Source organism: Lolium perenne, chromosome 1, assembly GCF_019359855.2.
Source record: "Lolium perenne isolate Kyuss_39 chromosome 1, Kyuss_2.0, whole genome shotgun sequence".
In the NCBI taxonomy this organism is placed as follows: Eukaryota; Viridiplantae; Streptophyta; class Magnoliopsida; order Poales; family Poaceae; genus Lolium; species Lolium perenne.
The window spans coordinates 77,446,209-77,466,455 of NC_067244.2; the positions used below are offsets into that span (position 1 = coordinate 77,446,209).

The 20,247-nt window shown below is 41.0% G+C and overlaps 3 long non-coding RNA genes across 4 annotated transcripts; all 3 read left to right on the top strand.

The window, feature by feature from the left end:
• Positions 1 to 617: 617 nt before the first annotated feature.
• LOC139829976 (uncharacterized) lies at positions 618 to 4,583 on the top strand. Its single transcript, XR_011755632.1, has 3 exons — positions 618 to 1,635; positions 2,499 to 2,574; positions 2,740 to 4,583. It is a non-coding gene; the product is annotated as an uncharacterized lncRNA (long non-coding RNA).
• Positions 4,584 to 7,081: 2,498 nt separating this feature from the next.
• LOC127293883 (uncharacterized) lies at positions 7,082 to 11,885 on the top strand. Of its 2 annotated transcripts, XR_011755634.1 has the most exons (4): positions 7,082 to 8,944; positions 9,807 to 9,882; positions 10,048 to 10,160; positions 11,576 to 11,885. It is a non-coding gene; the product is annotated as an uncharacterized lncRNA (long non-coding RNA). The 2 variants fall into 2 exon arrangements; XR_011755635.1 differs by lacking the exon at positions 9,807 to 9,882.
• A 3,011-nt stretch (positions 11,886 to 14,896) lies between these two features.
• LOC127293877 (uncharacterized) lies at positions 14,897 to 18,511 on the top strand. Its single transcript, XR_007846209.2, has 3 exons — positions 14,897 to 16,249; positions 17,113 to 17,188; positions 17,354 to 18,511. It is a non-coding gene; the product is annotated as an uncharacterized lncRNA (long non-coding RNA).
• The last annotated feature ends 1,736 nt before the right edge of the window (positions 18,512 to 20,247 follow it).

The window sequence follows — 20,247 nt, forward strand, 5'->3', positions numbered from 1 at the left end:
GAACACTCCTCCCTAAATTAATTTTCTTTCTCAAAAACCCTATTGTTTTTCCTTCTCTAGTTTTGATCACAAAACTACTTCTAGTTTTATAAAATCTTTTCAGGATATTTCTTCAAAGAAAACAAAGAACTGAAATGGGTTTTGTTTTTCATCCCATTTCTACCAAGTACTGATTTCTAAAACATTATTTTCTATTTTGTTTTCCATTTTACAAAAGGCTTGTTTATGGTACCTATACCATTTCTTGTCTTCCTCTTGCTTATTTTACATTTGAGAAAAAATCTACTTCACTTGAGAAAGTAAGTAGAACATTTTGACCTCCTATGTTCCAACTAGTTTCTCTCAACATTTTCAAATTCCATTCCACTTGAGTTCATTCCCAATTGAGGTGTTTCAAATCCCTTTCAAATAAATTCTTTATTTTCAAATGACAATCCTTGCACATCTTATGCACATCACTGATTTACCACATTGTATCCCCTCATCCTCCAATTCTTGATCAAATGGATGATCATTTGATACTTTCAAATGGACTCCCTTCAACTGAACCCTAGACTCAGGGAGTATTTCAAACCACTCCCAATTGACCTCTTTTTTAGAACAACTTATTTTTTCCTCATACCTATCTCACTCCCCCATTCTTTTCCATCAACACCTTGACCTCTTGAATTGATTTTATGCCACCATATTCACCATTGGTATTGTATCTGTACTTCCATCACTACCCCTCTAAACCTTGGATCTATCTCTTTCCATCATTTGTTTGCCACAAACAAAGTGATAACAAATTTTCCTTTTAATGCATATCACTCTCACTCTCCATTTCTATCTCTATGTCTCAACCTCCATCAACATTACCTCCTCAACATCATGCACATGGATGATGTGCATCTCTCTCTCATTGTTCATTTTTGTTTGGCAAGAATGGAGCCGGCCAATTTGTGTTTGCATTCAAAATTCGGCCAGCACTATCTCCCCTTTTCCTTCTTATACAAGCCATGCCTCCCACCTACCCCAATCCATAAATGGGCAGCCTCCCAACCAACTCAATCAATGAGGAGGCTACCTCCCAACCAACTCAATCAATGAGGAGGCAGCCAACCCACCCCCTCTCCCTCTATATAAAGGGGCTTGGCAGCCCACTCCCTCCTCACTTGCTCTCATTTCCCACTCTCCACTCCTCTCCACTCCTCTCCTTTGCCTCATTTCTTTTCACTCCCTACTATTTCCTCCACTCCCTCACACTCTCCTCCTCCACTTCCCCACGAAAATGGTGCTCCCCTTGCTCCCATGGCCGGCCATAGCCATGGCAAGCCACCAAGATGAAGCTCTCCCCCTCCCTCAAACTCATCCTCACCATGAGAGCCTCCCTCTCCTTCTTCTCCCTAACCTTAGATGGTTTAATCTCCTCTTCTTCTCCCTCCATTGCTAAGATTGGATCTTGATGCAGGTGCATGTTGGTCCAAGCATGGAGAAGGTTGAGCTATCCTCAGATCTGAAGTTCTTGAGCAAAGTTCGTCCAAAACCTTGCAGTAATTTCTGTTTCTTGCTGTTTCAGATTCTGGTACGATCTTGTAAAATCCGCCAAATCTCGTGTGCAGATCCAAATCGAGTGGTTCAAAGTTCTGCAGATAGGTACGGAAAATATCTACAACTTGGCGTTGGTCTCATCCTCAAATTCGTTACGGATTTTGCATGATAAATAAAGTTCTGCAAACATGCAGAATCATTGTTTGTTAGATTTCTTCCGTTTTACAAAACCTTTTTGAGCAAACTCAATTTTGGGTGAAAGCCCTCTCCAGTACCTTCATTTTGGCGTTGGGTTCACTTCAAATGACCACATAGAATTGAAATGATTCACAGATCAATTTCTGGTCAGATCTGACTTTGTCTGTTTATACCATGAGCTTGGAGATGAATTTGCGAGTGAAACCAATTGCATTAGAACCGTATTGTCAATACCTTTCAGATGCAACTGACCTCATATTTTTAGGATTTTTCTACAATTTTTGGCATACAGATCTTGTTTTCTGTATAGTCAGATTCAAGCAAGGTCCTAAAATTGTAGGTTCAACCTTTTTGAGTGATTCCAATTGGGTTAGTCTTGTATTAGTACTGGCTATCTAGGAAAAATATTATTAGTCTCTGTTCATACATATTTGTTGCTGTTAGTAATGTTTATGTGTGACATGCATTGTTGAAACAAAACTTTTCGGTTTGTCTAAAACCCTTGACCAACTCTTTTTAGTAGAGGTGGGCAACCTTTGTTTTATGTTTGCAAAACAAAATCTCTGCAATTTAACATTAGCTCTTTTGTTGTGCTTAAGTTTTCAAATGATGTGGAATATGGTTTGCTTCCTATTTTGGATGTTGTGTTGTGTGAGCCAACTAAGTTAGGAAAACTATTTTCTACTTTTCCCAAAATGTTTGAAAATGTACTGTGAATGTGTTTGATGCCAAACTAATGCTCTTGTCCTCTTTATGATGTTATCTACCAGGGGATGTTTGGTTTATACCATGGTGATAACCGAGAGAGGCAATTGCTAAGTTGTGATGCACTCATACCTCTACTAGGTAAATAAATGGGGTTTTCTAAATTAAAACTCTTGAAGTTGTTTGTGGTATCTATAAGTCCTTAGTATGTTATACCTTGGCTGCATGGTTGGTTGTTGATTGTTGAATGTTGTCTTGTTGATGCAATGTGATTGATTGTGTTCCTTTTATATTTTCCGACGCTAGATGCGAACAATTCCGGAGAAGAAGAAGAAGTGGAATCGGACAAGGATTTTATTTGTACTGTGGGGAATTCTTATTTTGATGGAGTTGAAGAAGTACAGGGACAAATAAGCCAAGGCAAGCCATTTACTTTGACTCTTTATATCCATGTTCTTGGTTGAGATCTTTCTATCCTTGGTCTCTTGCTTTCTTGCGTCTCCTTGGGTTTGCTTAATTTGATTCTTTTACATACTTGCCACCAAGTGTGTAATGTCCCCTCTCGATATTTTGCTTACTTACTCTAAGTATGTGAATCACATTCCCCACCTTTTGACACCCTAATTCTAGTAAAAACTTGGGATTATATCATTAAAATTGCTCTACTTTTTGATCATCTCCATTCATGCTCAATTGGAGTATGGATGACCTTGACACCCCTTCATGTTATGATGGCAATCATTATACTATTATACATCTTAGTCACGCATAAACTTTAGGCTGGGAAAACCCTCAAGGTTTTACCTTGTTGTAAAAGTTTTTTTGTTAAAACCTTGGGTATAATGTTATGCCCAAGTGAGAATTTGATAAAGGAAAGGATTTGGTAAAAATGATGGGGATGAGAAAGTGGTTGGGATATTACGAAAACTTTGGCGCCTAAGTACTCACCCATGACAACAAACTAGCGCAACCACATTACTCCAACATGGGCACGGGGCTTAGCTCGACGTTCGTTCTCTTTAGCATGAGGCACCGCATAACTATACAAGGGTACGGATACCCCCGAGTCCGGATTGTCGAGGTTGGGACAATAGTATAACGGGAGGCCTTCGGGGCTGACCCGTCCGGAAGACACTATGGGTCTCCTGGCTTGGCGGTGGAGCCACGCTCAAAAGGAGGTGAGCTGCCACGGTGCCGGGGAGGTACATACTCCATAGGGTAGGACCTCTTGCTAATTAGAATGGGCGAAAGGCTTCGACTGGTTATCCGATACCCACATACTTTCGTATGATGGCCCGGGGATGATCCCGGCGGATTTATCAGATCTTGTGGGGAAAGTGTGCAAACTCTGCAGAGTTAAATCTATTCGAATAGCCGCGTCCGCGGTCATGGACGGTTGGATTGGCTGTTGCTTAGCCTGATGTGTTTTGTTTATGAAAATGTTTGACAAAGGAAAGAAACGGGATTTGTGTTGGAGTACTCGGAGTACTGGAAAAATGGTTGATGACCACAATGAGGTGGTCGGAAAGGAATTGATAAAAATTGGGGTCTACCCTTCGTAAGTGTTTATGTCGTGAAAGATCTTCCTAAATTGAATCAAGTAGTGATGTCTTAGATATATTCTCTCATCTCCTTCACCCATGAAGTTGAGATGCTAACTCCACTAAAACACTTCTTCTCTTCTACATAACATATTCTTGTTATATAAGTGGTCATTCCCTCTTGATCTCCTAGTTAGTCCTCGGTACCTTGTTCTCCTTGATATGTTACTTTGTAAATGGTTTGCGAGTACAATTCCAAATGTACTCACGGCTTTGTCCCTGGCTATTTACTTGGCCAGACTTGAAGGAGTTTGACAGATGAAGAAGGAGTTGGCGACGTCTATGCGATCTAGGAACGTCTTCCCAGTCAGTTGCCTGTAGGGTTATGGCAGATGACTTGGGTACTGCGCTGCTGAAGTGATGATGCTACTCTGATGTTTAGTTAGGCCCTTCGAGGCTATTATGTAATTATCGGTCATGTGACCATGTTGTAATTTTCTTATTCCGCTTTGTAATTGGATGGTGTAATTTGATATCAGTTCGGTTATGTGTTCACGGCGCACTGATCATGGGATCGTGAACTGTATACATAACAGGGAATTTCGGACAGCTAGTCCGGGGTCCCCACAGAGCTGGTATCAGAGCCATCCTGACTGTAGGAGACCTTAGTTAGCATGGACGTTAGTTAGGAGACAAGTGATTGGGAAAAACTATTTACGAAACAAATTATTTCTTTAGTAGGAAGCATAGCTTCTACTCCTCTTATTTCTTTAAAACTTCTAAATTCTTATCTCTCCGCTTTATTAAAATGTTTGAAAATTCTTACTCTATTGTCTCATCCACTTCAAACCCACATGGTTAGACGATGTCCCCAACTCAGACCGGAGACTCAAACTCAAAGATGGATCAATCCCTCGGGAAGACTCGTGTATCTCCAACGACAGCGCTTGAAGATTGGATGCCGACTTAGCCGTGCACATAAAGGGATAAAGGATCATGTCTTTGGTTGTCACCAAAGTCTGTCAGAGAGCTGACCTTGTTCCTCTTTGGACTCGCACTTTCGCAGTCGTCAAGGATCAAGATCTCAATTTCTTGACTAGTTATTTTTAGGCCAGCCACGAGAAGATCTCTACTTTAGAAGCACCTCAACAGCTACCTCTTCGAAGACCTCATGTTTCCGGGATGTCGAGACTAGAAGTTCTACGCAGCCTTCTCCTCCGCCTCAACATCAACGACTCAACACCCGGCCCCTTCACCACCAACTGCTACAAGGATCCAAGTTGAAGCTGATGCTAATGTTATGAAGACGTCAACATATGCGACCAGCCCCAAACCTATAGGATGGATAGGACAAAACTCAATCGCTTTGATTGAGCTACCCCTACGTATTAGGCATCCTTGGGTACTTAGAGTACCATGTCTGGTGTGATGATTGCTTGTAGTTCCTCGTGTGTTACCTTGAGTGTTTTTATCTGTTTGTTGTGTGCATGATTGTCTTGATCCTTCGGTTTGAAAAACACCCTCGGTGTGATAACCTAGCTTAGACAGCCTCCCTAAGATGTTTTTACCCTCATCAACCACGCCGTTAGAATACTAGCGCTAGTTACTGGATAAGTTAACTCTGTTAACCATCGATTCTCAACCGTCAGAGAAACTAACCCAGACCCCTATCCACGCCGACTACTTTCAAGATCAGCTGGAGCATCTCTACTACGCCAAGAAAGCAGAAGCCCGCACCTTCAAGAGTGACTGCACCTCTACGAGAAGACATGCTAACTTGGTCTAACCTTGGAGTATACTCGCGCTAACCGCGAGGATATCTTTTTGAAACTACCCTCGAACACACCGTCTAACAAGTTGAGAGAACAATAGCGTCAAAGCCGAGCTACACCACATGGTTCATCTGGTCCTCATCAAATGAAGCTTCTGAAGATACTCCAAGACTCAAGACTTTAGGCGTAGTTTACCCGCTAACTTCTTAGTTGCTACTGAAATCAGCACTGACCCTCAAGCTGAAGATTGTCTTCGACGACCCCTGTTGCTGCTTCATATGGGTACCAACCAGGCGTTTCTAACTCGCCGCGCGTCCCATATGGTTCAGTTAACACCGTGAGTGCCTCTTGAAGTGGTGGTCTGCACGTCGCCCCGAAGATTCTTGATTGAACAAGGAAGACCGATGACTTCTTCCGAAGCCCCAGACAGAACTACAAGGCAGAAGCTCTGAGTTTTTCCGAGAACCCGATGAAAAATCTTAAGGGTGGAAGACTTCGTCTTCCACTAAAATCAAGCTAACTCTAAAAAGGTTTTCAGCCCTGCTCAAGCACCGTTGGGTGCACTAACCCTCCCACAGTCTTGAACCTCCGCCAGGATCGTGAAGAAGCTACAGATCCAACACCTGCATGGAGTAGTCAACCTCTTCATGAAGCTCGCCATCGGCCGAAATCCAACATGTCTCCCAGAAGATGAAGCAAACGCCTTTCTCTACAACGACACGTCTACAGAAGAATGGAGTCTGACTTTGGTTAAACTTTATAACCCCTCTAGTTCTACACTCAGTAATCTCGGGACGAGATTATTTTAAGGGTGGAAGATCTGTAACACCCCAACTTTTTCAACCTTGATTAGTTGTCCTTATTTCAAAAATTAGGGGGAACAAAAACTTTTTTCTATAGACTAATTTAGATGAGTTGCCTTGATTTATTTGTTGTGATGAATTGCTTTGATCTGCCGCTAGATATATTGTCTTGATTTCTTGTTGAGTTCTGTGTTGAGTACCTCAAAGAACAACACCTCTAGTGGTCAAACATACAACTCACCTAATAAAAAAACATGTGTGACTTAGGTAAAATTGTTTTCCTTTTTACTACATCAAACTCTTCTCCTGATGGCAACATGAGTGTGCCATCTTGATATTCCTATTTGTGTTAGTCCAGCTCAAACCATCCTTGAATCCAAAATTTGGGATCATCTACCCTCATCACATCCTTCTCTTATACCCACTCATCATAGGTTGATTCTGAAGCCAAGTCAACAATCTGTTTTGGCAAGCTTATAAGTTCAGGACTTTGGCAGTTGATATCTAAGCAACCACCACTATTATTGTTGACCTCAATGCATGGATCTCATCTATGCAACATCCTCTTCAACCTCCACGTCTTGCATGTCTCAGTCAATCCTTGCAGCTCATATTTTCAACTTGATCTTGTACCCTATCCAATGTTTTACCTCAAGATCACTTCCTTCACTTTTACCTCTTGTTTTTATTCAAGTTTAATCTTCACAAAACCAAGATTGGGAATGATGGGTACATTTTGAGGCCACCATCTACCCTTGAGAACACTCCTCCCTAAATTAATTTTCTTTCTCAAAAACCCTATTGTTTTTCCTTCTCTAGTTTTGATCACAAAACTACTTCTAGTTTTATAAAATCTTTTCAGGATATTTCTTCAAAGAAAACAAAGAACTGAAATGGGTTTTGTTTTTCATCCCATTTCTACCAAGTACTGATTTCTAAAACATTATTTTCTATTTTGTTTTCCATTTTACAAAAGGCTTGTTTATGGTACCTATACCATTTCTTGTCTTCCTCTTGCTTATTTTACATTTGAGAAAAAATCTACTTCACTTGAGAAAGTAAGTAGAACATTTTGACCTCCTATGTTCCAACTAGTTTCTCTCAACATTTTCAAATTCCATTCCACTTGAGTTCATTCCCAATTGAGGTGTTTCAAATCCCTTTCAAATAAATTCTTTATTTTCAAATGACAATCCTTGCACATCTTATGCACATCACTGATTTACCACATTGTATCCCCTCATCCTCCAATTCTTGATCAAATGGATGATCATTTGATACTTTCAAATGGACTCCCTTCAACTGAACCCTAGACTCAGGGAGTATTTCAAACCACTCCCAATTGACCTCTTTTTTAGAACAACTTATTTTTCCTCATACCTATCTCACTCCCCCATTCTTTTCCATCAACACCTTGACCTCTTGAATTGATTTTATGCCACCATATTCACCATTGGTATTGTATCTGTACTTCCATCACTACCCCTCTAAACCTTGGATCTATCTCTTTCCATCATTTGTTTGCCACAAACAAAGTGATAACAAATTTTCCTTTTAATGCATATCACTCTCACTCTCCATTTCTATCTCTATGTCTCAACCTCCATCAACATTACCTCCTCAACATCATGCACATGGATGATGTGCATCTCTCTCTCATTGTTCATTTTTGTTTGGCAAGAATGGAGCCGGCCAATTTGTGTTTGCATTCAAAATTCGGCCAGCACTATCTCCCCTTTTCCTTCTTATACAAGCCATGCCTCCCACCTACCCCAATCCATAAATGGGCAGCCTCCCAACCAACTCAATCAATGAGGAGGCTACCTCCCAACCAACTCAATCAATGAGGAGGCAGCCAACCCACCCCCTCTCCCTCTATATAAAGGGGCTTGGCAGCCCACTCCCTCCTCACTTGCTCTCATTTCCCACTCTCCACTCCTCTCCACTCCTCTCCTTTGCCTCATTTCTTTTCACTCCCTACTATTTCCTCCACTCCCCTCACACTCTCCTCCTCCACTTCCCCACGAAAATGGTGCTCCCCTTGCTCCCATGGCCGGCCATAGCCATGGCAAGCCACCAAGATGAAGCTCTCCCCCTCCCTCAAACTCATCCTCACCATGAGAGCCTCCCTCTCCTTCTTCTCCCTAACCTTAGATGGTTTTAATCTCCTCTTCTTCTCCCTCCATTGCTAAGATTGGATCTTGATGCAGGTGCATGTTGGTCCAAGCATGGAGAAGGTTGAGCTATCCTCAGATCTGAAGTTCTTGAGCAAAGTTCGTCCAAAACCTTGCAGTAATTTCTGTTTCTTGCTGTTTCAGATTCTGGTACGATCTTGTAAAATCCGCCAAATCTCGTGTGCAGATCCAAATCGAGTGGTTCAAAGTTCTGCAGATAGGTACGGAAAATATCTACAACTTGGCGTTGGTCTCATCCTCAAATTCGTTACGGATTTTGCATGATAAATAAAGTTCTGCAAACATGCAGAATCATTGTTTGTTAGATTTCTTCCGTTTTACAAAACCTTTTTGAGCAAACTCAATTTTGGGTGAAAGCCCTCTCCAGTACCTTCATTTTGGCGTTGGGTTCACTTCAAATGACCACATAGAATTGAAATGATTCACAGATCAATTTCTGGTCAGATCTGACTTTGTCTGTTTATACCATGAGCTTGGAGATGAATTTGCGAGTGAAACCAATTGCATTAGAACCGTATTGTCAATACCTTTCAGATGCAACTGACCTCATATTTTTAGGATTTTTCTACAATTTTTGGCATACAGATCTTGTTTTCTGTATAGTCAGATTCAAGCAAGGTCCTAAAATTGTAGGTTCAACCTTTTTGAGTGATTCCAATTGGGTTAGTCTTGTATTAGTACTGGCTATCTAGGAAAAATATTATTAGTCTCTGTTCATACATATTTGTTGCTGTTAGTAATGTTTATGTGTGACATGCATTGTTGAAACAAAACTTTTCGGTTTGTCTAAAACCCTTGACCAACTCTTTTAGTAGAGGTGGGCAACCTTTGTTTTATGTTTGCAAAACAAAATCTCTGCAATTTAACATTAGCTCTTTTGTTGTGCTTAAGTTTTCAAATGATGTGGAATATGGTTTGCTTCCTATTTTGGATGTTGTGTTGTGTGAGCCAACTAAGTTAGGAAAACTATTTTCTACTTTTCCCAAAATGTTTGAAAATGTACTGTGAATGTGTTTGATGCCAAACTAATGCTCTTGTCCTCTTTATGATGTTATCTACCAGGGGATGTTTGGTTTATACCATGGTGATAACCGAGAGAGGCAATTGCTAAGTTGTGATGCACTCATACCTCTACTAGGTAAATAAATGGGGTTTTCTAAATTAAAACTCTTGAAGTTGTTTGTGGTATCTATAAGTCCTTAGTATGTTATACCTTGGCTGCATGGTTGGTTGTTGATTGTTGAATGTTGTCTTGTTGATGCAATGTGATTGATTGTGTTCCTTTTATATTTTCCGACGCTAGATGCGAACAATTCCGGAGAAGAAGAAGAAGTGGAATCGGACAAGGATTTTATTTGTACTGTGGGAATTCTTATTTTGATGGAGTTGAAGAAGTACAGGGACAAATAAGCCAAGGCAAGCCATTTACTTTGACTCTTTATATCCATGTTCTTGGTTGAGATCTTTCTATCCTTGGTCTCTTGCTTTCTTGCGTCTCCTTGGGTTTGCTTAATTTGATTCTTTTACATACTTGCCACCAAGTGTGTAATGTCCCCTCTCGATATTTTGCTTACTTACTCTAAGTATGTGAATCACATTCCCCACCTTTTGACACCCTAATTCTAGTAAAAACTTGGGATTATATCATTAAAATTGCTCTACTTTTTGATCATCTCCATTCATGCTCAATTGGAGTATGGATGACCTTGACACCCCTTCATGTTATGATGGCAATCATTATACTATTATACATCTTAGTCACGCATAAACTTTAGGCTGGGAAAACCCTCAAGGTTTTACCTTGTTGTAAAAGTTTTTTTGTTAAAACCTTGGGTATAATGTTATGCCCAAGTGAGAATTTGATAAAGGAAAGGATTTGGTAAAAATGATGGGGATGAGAAAGTGGTTGGGATATTACGAAAACTTTGGCGCCTAAGTACTCACCCATGACAACAAACTAGCGCAACCACATTACTCCAACATGGGCACGGGGCTTAGCTCGACGTTCGTTCTCTTTAGCATGAGGCACCGCATAACTATACAAGGGTACGGATACCCCCGAGTCCGGATTGTCGAGGTTGGGACAATAGTATAACGGGAGGCCTTCGGGGCTGACCCGTCCGGAAGACACTATGGGTCTCCTGGCTTGGCGGTGGAGCCACGCTCAAAAGGAGGTGAGCTGCCACGGTGCCGGGGAGGTACATACTCCATAGGGTAGGACCTCTTGCTAATTAGAATGGGCGAAAGGCTTACTGGTTATCCGATACCCACATACTTTCGTATGATGGCCGGGGATGATCCCGGCGGATTTATCAGATCTTGTGGGGAAAGTGTGCAAACTCTGCAGAGTTAAATCTATTCGAATAGCCGCGTCCGCGGTCATGGACGGTTGGATTGGCTGTTGCTTAGCCTGATGTGTTTTGTTTATGAAAATGTTTGACAAAGGAAAGAAACGGGATTTGTGTTGGAGTACTCGAATCTGGAAAAATGGTTGATGACCACAATGAGGTGGTCGGAAAGGAATTGATAAAAATTGGGGTCTACCCTTCGTAAGTGTTTATGTCGTGAAAGATCTTCCTAAATTGAATCAAGTAGTGATGTCTTAGATATATTCTCTCATCTCCTTCACCCATGAAGTTGAGATGCTAACTCCACTAAAACACTTCTTCTCTTCTACATAACATATTCTTGTTATATAAGTGGTCATTCCCTCTTGATCTCCTAGTTAGTCCTCGGTACCTTGTTCTCCTTGATATGTTACTTTGTAAATGGTTTGCGAGTACAATTCCAAATGTACTCACGGCTTTGTCCCTGGCTATTTACTTGGCCAGACTTGAAGGAGTTTGACAGATGAAGAAGGAGTTGGCGACGTCTATGCGATCTAGGAACGTCTTCCCAGTCAGTTGCCTGTAGGGTTATGGCAGATGACTTGGGTACTGCGCTGCTGAAGTGATGATGCTACTCTGATGTTTAGTTAGGCCCTTCGAGGCTATTATGTAATTATCGGTCATGTGACCATGTTGTAATTTTCTTATTCCGCTTTGTAATTGGATGGTGTAATTTGATATCAGTTCGGTTATGTGTTCACGGCGCACTGATCATGGGATCGTGAACTGTATACATAACAGGGAATTTCGGACAGCTAGTCCGGGGTCCCCACAGAGCTGGTATCAGAGCCATCCTGACTGTAGGAGACCTTAGTTAGCATGGACGTTAGTTAGGAGACAAGTGATTGGGAAAAACTATTTACGAAACAAATTATTTCTTTAGTAGGAAGCATAGCTTCTACTCCTCTTATTTCTTTAAAACTTCTAAATTCTTATCTCTCCGCTTTATTAAAATGTTTGAAAATTCTTACTCTATTGTCTCATCCACTTCAAACCCACATGGTTAGACGATGTCCCCAACTCAGACCGGAGACTCAAACTCAAAGATGGATCAATCCCTCGGGAAGACTCGTGTATCTCCAACGACAGCTGTTGAAGATTGGATGCCGACTTAGCCGTGCACATAAAGGGATAAAGGATCATGTCTTTGGTTGTCACCAAAGTCTGTCAGAGAGCTGACCTTGTTCCTCTTTGGACTCGCACTTTCGCAGTCGTCAAGGATCAAGATCTCAATTTCTTGACTAGTTATTTTTAGGCCAGCCACGAGAAGATCTCTACTTTAGAAGCACCTCAACAGCTACCTCTTCGAAGACCTCATGTTTCCGGGATGTCGAGACTAGAAGTTCTACGCAGCCTTCTCCTCCGCCTCAACATCAACGACTCAACACCCGGCCCCTTCACCACCAACTGCTACAAGGATCCAAGTTGAAGCTGATGCTAATGTTATGAAGACGTCAACATATGCGACCAGCCCCAAACCTATAGGATGGATAGGACAAAACTCAATCGCTTTGATTGAGCTACCCCTACGTATTAGGCATCCTTGGGTACTTAGAGTACCATGTCTGGTGTGATGATTGCTTGTAGTTCCTCGTGTGTTACCTTGAGTGTTTTTATCTGTTTGTTGTGTGCATGATTGTCTTGATCCTTCGGTTTGAAAAACACCCTCGGTGTGATAACCTAGCTTAGACAGCCTCCCTAAGATGTTTTTACCCTCATCAACCACGCCGTTAGAATACTAACTGCTAGTTACTGGATAAGTTAACTCTGTTAACCATCGATTCTCAACCGTCAGAGAAACTAACCCAGACCCCTATCCACGCCGACTACTTTCAAGATCAGCTGGAGCATCTCTACTACGCCAAGAAAGCAGAAGCCCGCACCTTCAAGAGTGACTGCACCTCTACGAGAAGACATGCTAACTTGGTCTAACCTTGGAGTATACTCGCGCTAACCGCGAGGATATCTTTTTGAAACTACCCTCGAACACACCGTCTAACAAGTTGAGAGAACAATAGCGTCAAAGCCGAGCTACACCACATGGTTCATCTGGTCCTCATCAAATGAAGCTTCTGAAGATACTCCAAGACTCAAGACTTTAGGCGTAGTTTACCCGCTAACTTCTTAGTTGCTACTGAAATCAGCACTGACCCTCAAGCTGAAGATTGTCTTCGACGACCCCTGTTGCTGCTTCATATGGGTACCAACCAGGCGTTTCTAACTCGCCGCGCGTCCCATATGGTTCAGTTAACACCGTGAGTGCCTCTTGAAGTGGTGGTCTGCACGTCGCCCCCGAAGATTCTTCAGTTGAACAAGGAAGACCGATGACTTCTTCCGAAGCCCCAGACAGAACTACAAGGCAGAAGCTCTGAGTTTTTCCGAGAACCCGATGAAAAATCTTAAGGGTGGAAGACTTCGTCTTCCACTAAAATCAAGCTAACTCTAAAAAGGTTTTCAGCCCTGCTCAAGCACCGTTGGGTGCACTAACCCTCCCACAGTCTTGAACCTCCGCCAGGATCGTGAAGAAGCTACAGATCCAACACCTGCATGGAGTAGTCAACCTCTTCATGAAGCTCGCCATCGGCCGAAATCCAACATGTCTCCCAGAAGATGAAGCAAACGCCTTTCTCTACAACGACACGTCTACAGAAGAATGGAGTCTGACTTTGGTTAAACTTTATAACCCCTCTAGTTCTACACTCAGTAATCTCGGGACGAGATTATTTTAAGGGTGGAAGATCTGTAACACCCCAACTTTTTCAACCTTGATTAGTTGTCCTTATTTCAAAAATTAGGGGGAACAAAAACTTTTTTCTATAGACTAATTTAGATGAGTTGCCTTGATTTATTTGTTGTGATGAATTGCTTTGATCTGCCGCTAGATATATTGTCTTGATTTCTTGTTGAGTTCTGTGTTGAGTACCTCAAAGAACAACACCTCTAGTGGTCAAACATACAACTCACCTAATAAAAAAACATGTGTGACTTAGGTAAAATTGTTTTCCTTTTTACTACATCAAACTCTTCTCCTGATGGCAACATGAGTGTGCCATCTTGATATTCCTATTTGTGTTAGTCCAGCTCAAACCATCCTTGAATCCAAAATTTGGGATCATCTACCCTCATCACATCCTTCTCTTATACCCACTCATCATAGGTTGATTCTGAAGCCAAGTCAACAATCTGTTTTGGCAAGCTTATAAGTTCCAGACTTTGGCAGTTGATATCTAAGCAACCACCACTATTATTGTTGACCTCAATGCATGGATCTCATCTATGCAACATCCTCTTCAACCTCCACGTCTTGCATGTCTCAGTCAATCCTTGCAGCTCATATTTTCAACTTGATCTTGTACCCTATCCAATGTTTTACCTCAAGATCACTTCCTTCACTTTTACCTCTTGTTTTTATTCAAGTTTAATCTTCACAAAACCAAGATTGGGAATGATGGGTACATTTTGAGGCCACCATCTACCCTTGAGAACACTCCTCCCTAAATTAATTTTCTTTCTCAAAAACCCTATTGTTTTTCCTTCTCTAGTTTTGATCACAAAACTACTTCTAGTTTTATAAAATCTTTTCAGGATATTTCTTCAAAGAAAACAAAGAACTGAAATGGGTTTTGTTTTTCATCCCATTTCTACCAAGTACTGATTTCTAAAACATTATTTTCTATTTTGTTTTCCATTTTACAAAAGGCTTGTTTATGGTACCTATACCATTTCTTGTCTTCCTCTTGCTTATTTTACATTTGAGAAAAAATCTACTTCACTTGAGAAAGTAAGTAGAACATTTTGACCTCCTATGTTCCAACTAGTTTCTCTCAACATTTTCAAATTCCATTCCACTTGAGTTCATTCCCAATTGAGGTGTTTCAAATCCCTTTCAAATAAATTCTTTATTTTCAAATGACAATCCTTGCACATCTTATGCACATCACTGATTTACCACATTGTATCCCCTCATCCTCCAATTCTTGATCAAATGGATGATCATTTGATACTTTCAAATGGACTCCCTTCAACTGAACCCTAGACTCAGGGAGTATTTCAAACCACTCCCAATTGACCTCTTTTTTTTAGAACAACTTATTTTTCCTCATACCTATCTCACTCCCCCATTCTTTTCCATCAACACCTTGACCTCTTGAATTGATTTTATGCCACCATATTCACCATTGGTATTGTATCTGTACTTCCATCACTACCCCTCTAAACCTTGGATCTATCTCTTTCCATCATTTGTTTGCCACAAACAAAGTGATAACAAATTTTCCTTTTAATGCATATCACTCTCACTCTCCATTTCTATCTCTATGTCTCAACCTCCATCAACATTACCTCCTCAACATCATGCACATGGATGATGTGCATCTCTCTCTCATTGTTCATTTTTGTTTGGCAAGAATGGAGCCGGCCAATTTGTGTTTGCATTCAAAATTCGGCCAGCACTATCTCCCCTTTTCCTTCTTATACAAGCCATGCCTCCCACCTACCCCAATCCATAAATGGGCAGCCTCCCAACCAACTCAATCAATGAGGAGGCTACCTCCCAACCAACTCAATCAATGAGGAGGCAGCCAACCCACCCCCTCTCCCTCTATATAAAGGGGCTTGGCAGCCCACTCCCTCCTCACTTGCTCTCATTTCCCACTCTCCACTCCTCTCCACTCCTCTCCTTTGCCTCATTTCTTTTCACTCCCTACTATTTCCTCCACTCCCTCACACTCTCCTCCTCCACTTCCCCACGAAAATGGTGCTCCCCTTGCTCCCATGGCCGGCCATAGCCATGGCAAGCCACCAAGATGAAGCTCTCCCCCTCCCTCAAACTCATCCTCACCATGAGAGCCTCCCTCTCCTTCTTCTCCCTAACCTTAGATGGTTTAATCTCCTCTTCTTCTCCCTCCATTGCTAAGATTGGATCTTGATGCAGGTGCATGTTGGTCCAAGCATGGAGAAGGTTGAGCTATCCTCAGATCTGAAGTTCTTGAGCAAAGTTCGTCCAAAACCTTGCAGTAATTTCTGTTTCTTGCTGTTTCAGATTCTGGTACGATCTTGTAAAATCCGCCAAATCTCGTGTGCAGATCCAAATCGAGTGGTTCAAAGTTCTGCAGATAGGTACGGAAAATATCTACAACTTGGCGTTGGTCTCATCCTCAAATTCGTTACGGATTTTGCATGATAAATAAAGTTCTGCAAACATGCAGAATCATTGTTTGTTAGATTTCTTCCGTTTTACAAAACCTTTTTGAGCAAACTCAATTTTGGGTGAAAGCCCTCTCCAGTACCTTCATTTTGGCGTTGGGTTCACTTCAAATGACCACATAGAATTGAAATGATTCACAGATCAATTTCTGGTCAGATCTGACTTTGTCTGTTTATACCATGAGCTTGGAGATGAATTTGCGAGTGAAACCAATTGCATTAGAACCGTATTGTCAATACCTTTCAGATGCAACTGACCTCATATTTTTAGGATTTTTCTACAATTTTTGGCATACAGATCTTGTTTTCTGTATAGTCAGATTCAAGCAAGGTCCTAAAATTGTAGGTTCAACCTTTTTGAGTGATTCCAATTGGGTTAGTCTTGTATTAGTACTGGCTATCTAGGAAAAATATTATTAGTCTCTGTTCATACATATTTGTTGCTGTTAGTAATGTTTATGTGTGACATGCATTGTTGAAACAAAACTTTTCGGTTTGTCTAAAACCCTTGACCAACTCTTTTTAGTAGAGGTGGGCAACCTTTGTTTTATGTTTGCAAAACAAAATCTCTGCAATTTAACATTAGCTCTTTTGTTGTGCTTAAGTTTTCAAATGATGTGGAATATGGTTTGCTTCCTATTTTGGATGTTGTGTTGTGTGAGCCAACTAAGTTAGGAAAACTATTTTCTACTTTTCCCAAAATGTTTGAAAATGTACTGTGAATGTGTTTGATGCCAAACTAATGCTCTTGTCCTCTTTATGATGTTATCTACCAGGGGATGTTTGGTTTATACCATGGTGATAACCGAGAGAGGCAATTGCTAAGTTGTGATGCACTCATACCTCTACTAGGTAAATAAATGGGGTTTTCTAAATTAAAACTCTTGAAGTTGTTTGTGGTATCTATAAGTCCTTAGTATGTTATACCTTGGCTGCATGGTTGGTTGTTGATTGTTGAATGTTGTCTTGTTGATGCAATGTGATTGATTGTGTTCCTTTTATATTTTCCGACGCTAGATGCGAACAATTCCGGAGAAGAAGAAGAAGTGGAATCGGACAAGGATTTTATTTGTACTGTGGGAATTCTTATTTTGATGGAGTTGAAGAAGTACAGGGACAAATAAGCCAAGGCAAGCCATTTACTTTGACTCTTTATATCCATGTTCTTGGTTGAGATCTTTCTATCCTTGGTCTCTTGCTTTCTTGCGTCTCCTTGGGTTTGCTTAATTTGATTCTTTTACATACTTGCCACCAAGTGTGTAATGTCCCCTCTCGATATTTTGCTTACTTACTCTAAGTATGTGAATCACATTCCCCACCTTTTGACACCCTAATTCTAGTAAAAACTTGGGATTATATCATTAAAATTGCTCTACTTTTTGATCATCTCCATTCATGCTCAATTGGAGTATGGATGACCTTGACACCCCTTCATGTTATGATGGCAATCATTATACTATTATACATCTTAGTCACGCATAAACTTTAGGCTGGGAAAACCCTCAAGGTTTTACCTTGTTGTAAAAGTTTTTTTGTTAAAACCTTGGGTATAATGTTATGCCCAAGTGAGAATTTGATAAAGGAAAGGATTTGGTAAAAATGATGGGGATGAGAAAGTGGTTGGGATATTACGAAAACTTTGGCGCCTAAGTACTCACCCATGACAACAAACTAGCGCAACCACATTACTCCAACATGGGCACGGGGCTTAGCTCGACGTTCGTTCTCTTTAGCATGAGGCACCGCATAACTATACAAGGGTACGGATACCCCCGAGTCCGGATTGTCGAGGTTGGGACAATAGTATAACGGGAGGCCTTCGGGGCTGACCCGTCCGGAAGACACTATGGGTCTCCTGGCTTGGCGGTGGAGCCACGCTCAAAAGGAGGTGAGCTGCCACGGTGCCGGGGAGGTACATACTCCATAGGGTAGGACCTCTTGCTAATTAGAATGGGCGAAAGGCTTCGACTGGTTATCCGATACCCACATACTTTCGTATGATGGCCCGGGGATGATCCCGGCGGATTTATCAGATCTTGTGGGGAAAGTGTGCAAACTCTGCAGAGTTAAATCTATTCGAATAGCCGCGTCCGCGGTCATGGACGGTTGGATTGGCTGTTGCTTAGCCTGATGTGTTTTGTTTATGAAAATGTTTGACAAAGGAAAGAAACGGGATTTGTGTTGGAGTACTCGAGATCTTGGAAAAATGGTTGATGACCACAATGAGGTGGTCGGAAAGGAATTGATAAAAATTGGGGTCTACCCTTCGTAAGTGTTTATGTCGTGAAAGATCTTCCTAAATTGAATCAAGTAGTGATGTCTTAGATATATTCTCTCATCTCCTTCACCCATGAAGTTGAGATGCTAACTCCACTAAAACACTTCTTCTCTTCTACATAACATATTCTTGTTATATAAGTGGTCATTCCCTCTTGATCTCCTAGTTAGTCCTCGGTACCTTGTTCTCCTTGATATGTTACTTTGTAAATGGTTTGCGAGTACAATTCCAAATGTACTCACGGCTTTGTCCCTGGCTATTTACTTGGCCAGACTTGAAGGAGTTTGACAGATGAAGAAGGAGTTGGCGACGTCTATGCGATCTAGGAACGTCTTCCCAGTCAGTTGCCTGTAGGGTTATGGCAGATGACTTGGGTGCTATTCTGAAGTGATGATGCTACTCTGATGTTTAGTTAGGCCCTTCGAGGCTATTATGTAATTATCGGTCATGTGACCATGTTGTAATTTTCTTATTCCGCTTTGTAATTGGATGGTGTAATTTGATATCAGTTCGGTTATGTGTTCACGGCGCACTGATCATGGGATCGTGAACTGTATACATAACAGGGAATTTCGGACAGCTAGTCCGGGGTCCCCACATTCTATCCTCCAAGTGAGATTCACAAAGATCGGAATCGCATATATAATTTTTGGCCTCATGAAGGAGAGAGTATTGCCCAAGCTTGGGGGAGATTGAAGTCTTTAATGCTCAAATGCCCCATTCATGAGCTTCCTGGTAATATTATTATTGATAATTTCTATGCAAGACTTTCTTTTCAAGACAAGACCTTGCTGGATACTTCTTGTTCTGGATCATTTACACGCAACAAGGAAGAGTTTAAAAGGGACCTTCTTAATCGGATCCAAGAAAATACTGAAGGATGGGAGAACGACAAGGATAGAGAATCAGGTATAAATTATGATTATAAATGCATTGAAGCTTTTATGGATACTGATAAATTTCGTAATATGAGTGCTACTTATGGTCTTGATTCTCAAGTTGCTGCAAATCTTTATAAGGCTTTTGCTTCTCATTATGAATTGCCTAAGAAGAACTTTGATAAGTATCATGAACCGTATAAAGATAAAATTGATTCATCTATAAATAAATGTGTTGTAGTTGAAATTGTTGATCATGTTATTCCTGAAGCTTATATTGAAAAAACTCCTTTCCCTGCTAAAATGAAGGAGTACTCTGTTATAAATAGTGCGGTTCATAAAAGTGAAAAGAAACCTATAGAACCTGAAGAACAAATAAAAGTTGAACCTGCTGTTGCAATTGTTAAAGATCTTGTGACTGAAAATGTGGAAGATGGTCATATTATTTTCTGTGAAGATGCTTCTAATATTGTTTCGCATCCTAATAAGTCTAGGAAAGCTAGTGTTCCTATGCTATCTGTTAGAATTGGTGATCATTGTTATTATGGTTTATGTGATATTGGTGCAAGTATTAGTGCTATTCCTTATGAGCTTTACACGGAGATTATGCACGAAATTGGTTCCTGTGAACTTGAAGATATTGATGTGGTTATTCGGCTGGCTAATAGAGAAACTATCTCTCCAATTGGTATTATTCGAGATGTGGAAGTTCTATGTGGTAAGATTAAATATCCTGCTGACTTTTTGGTACTTGG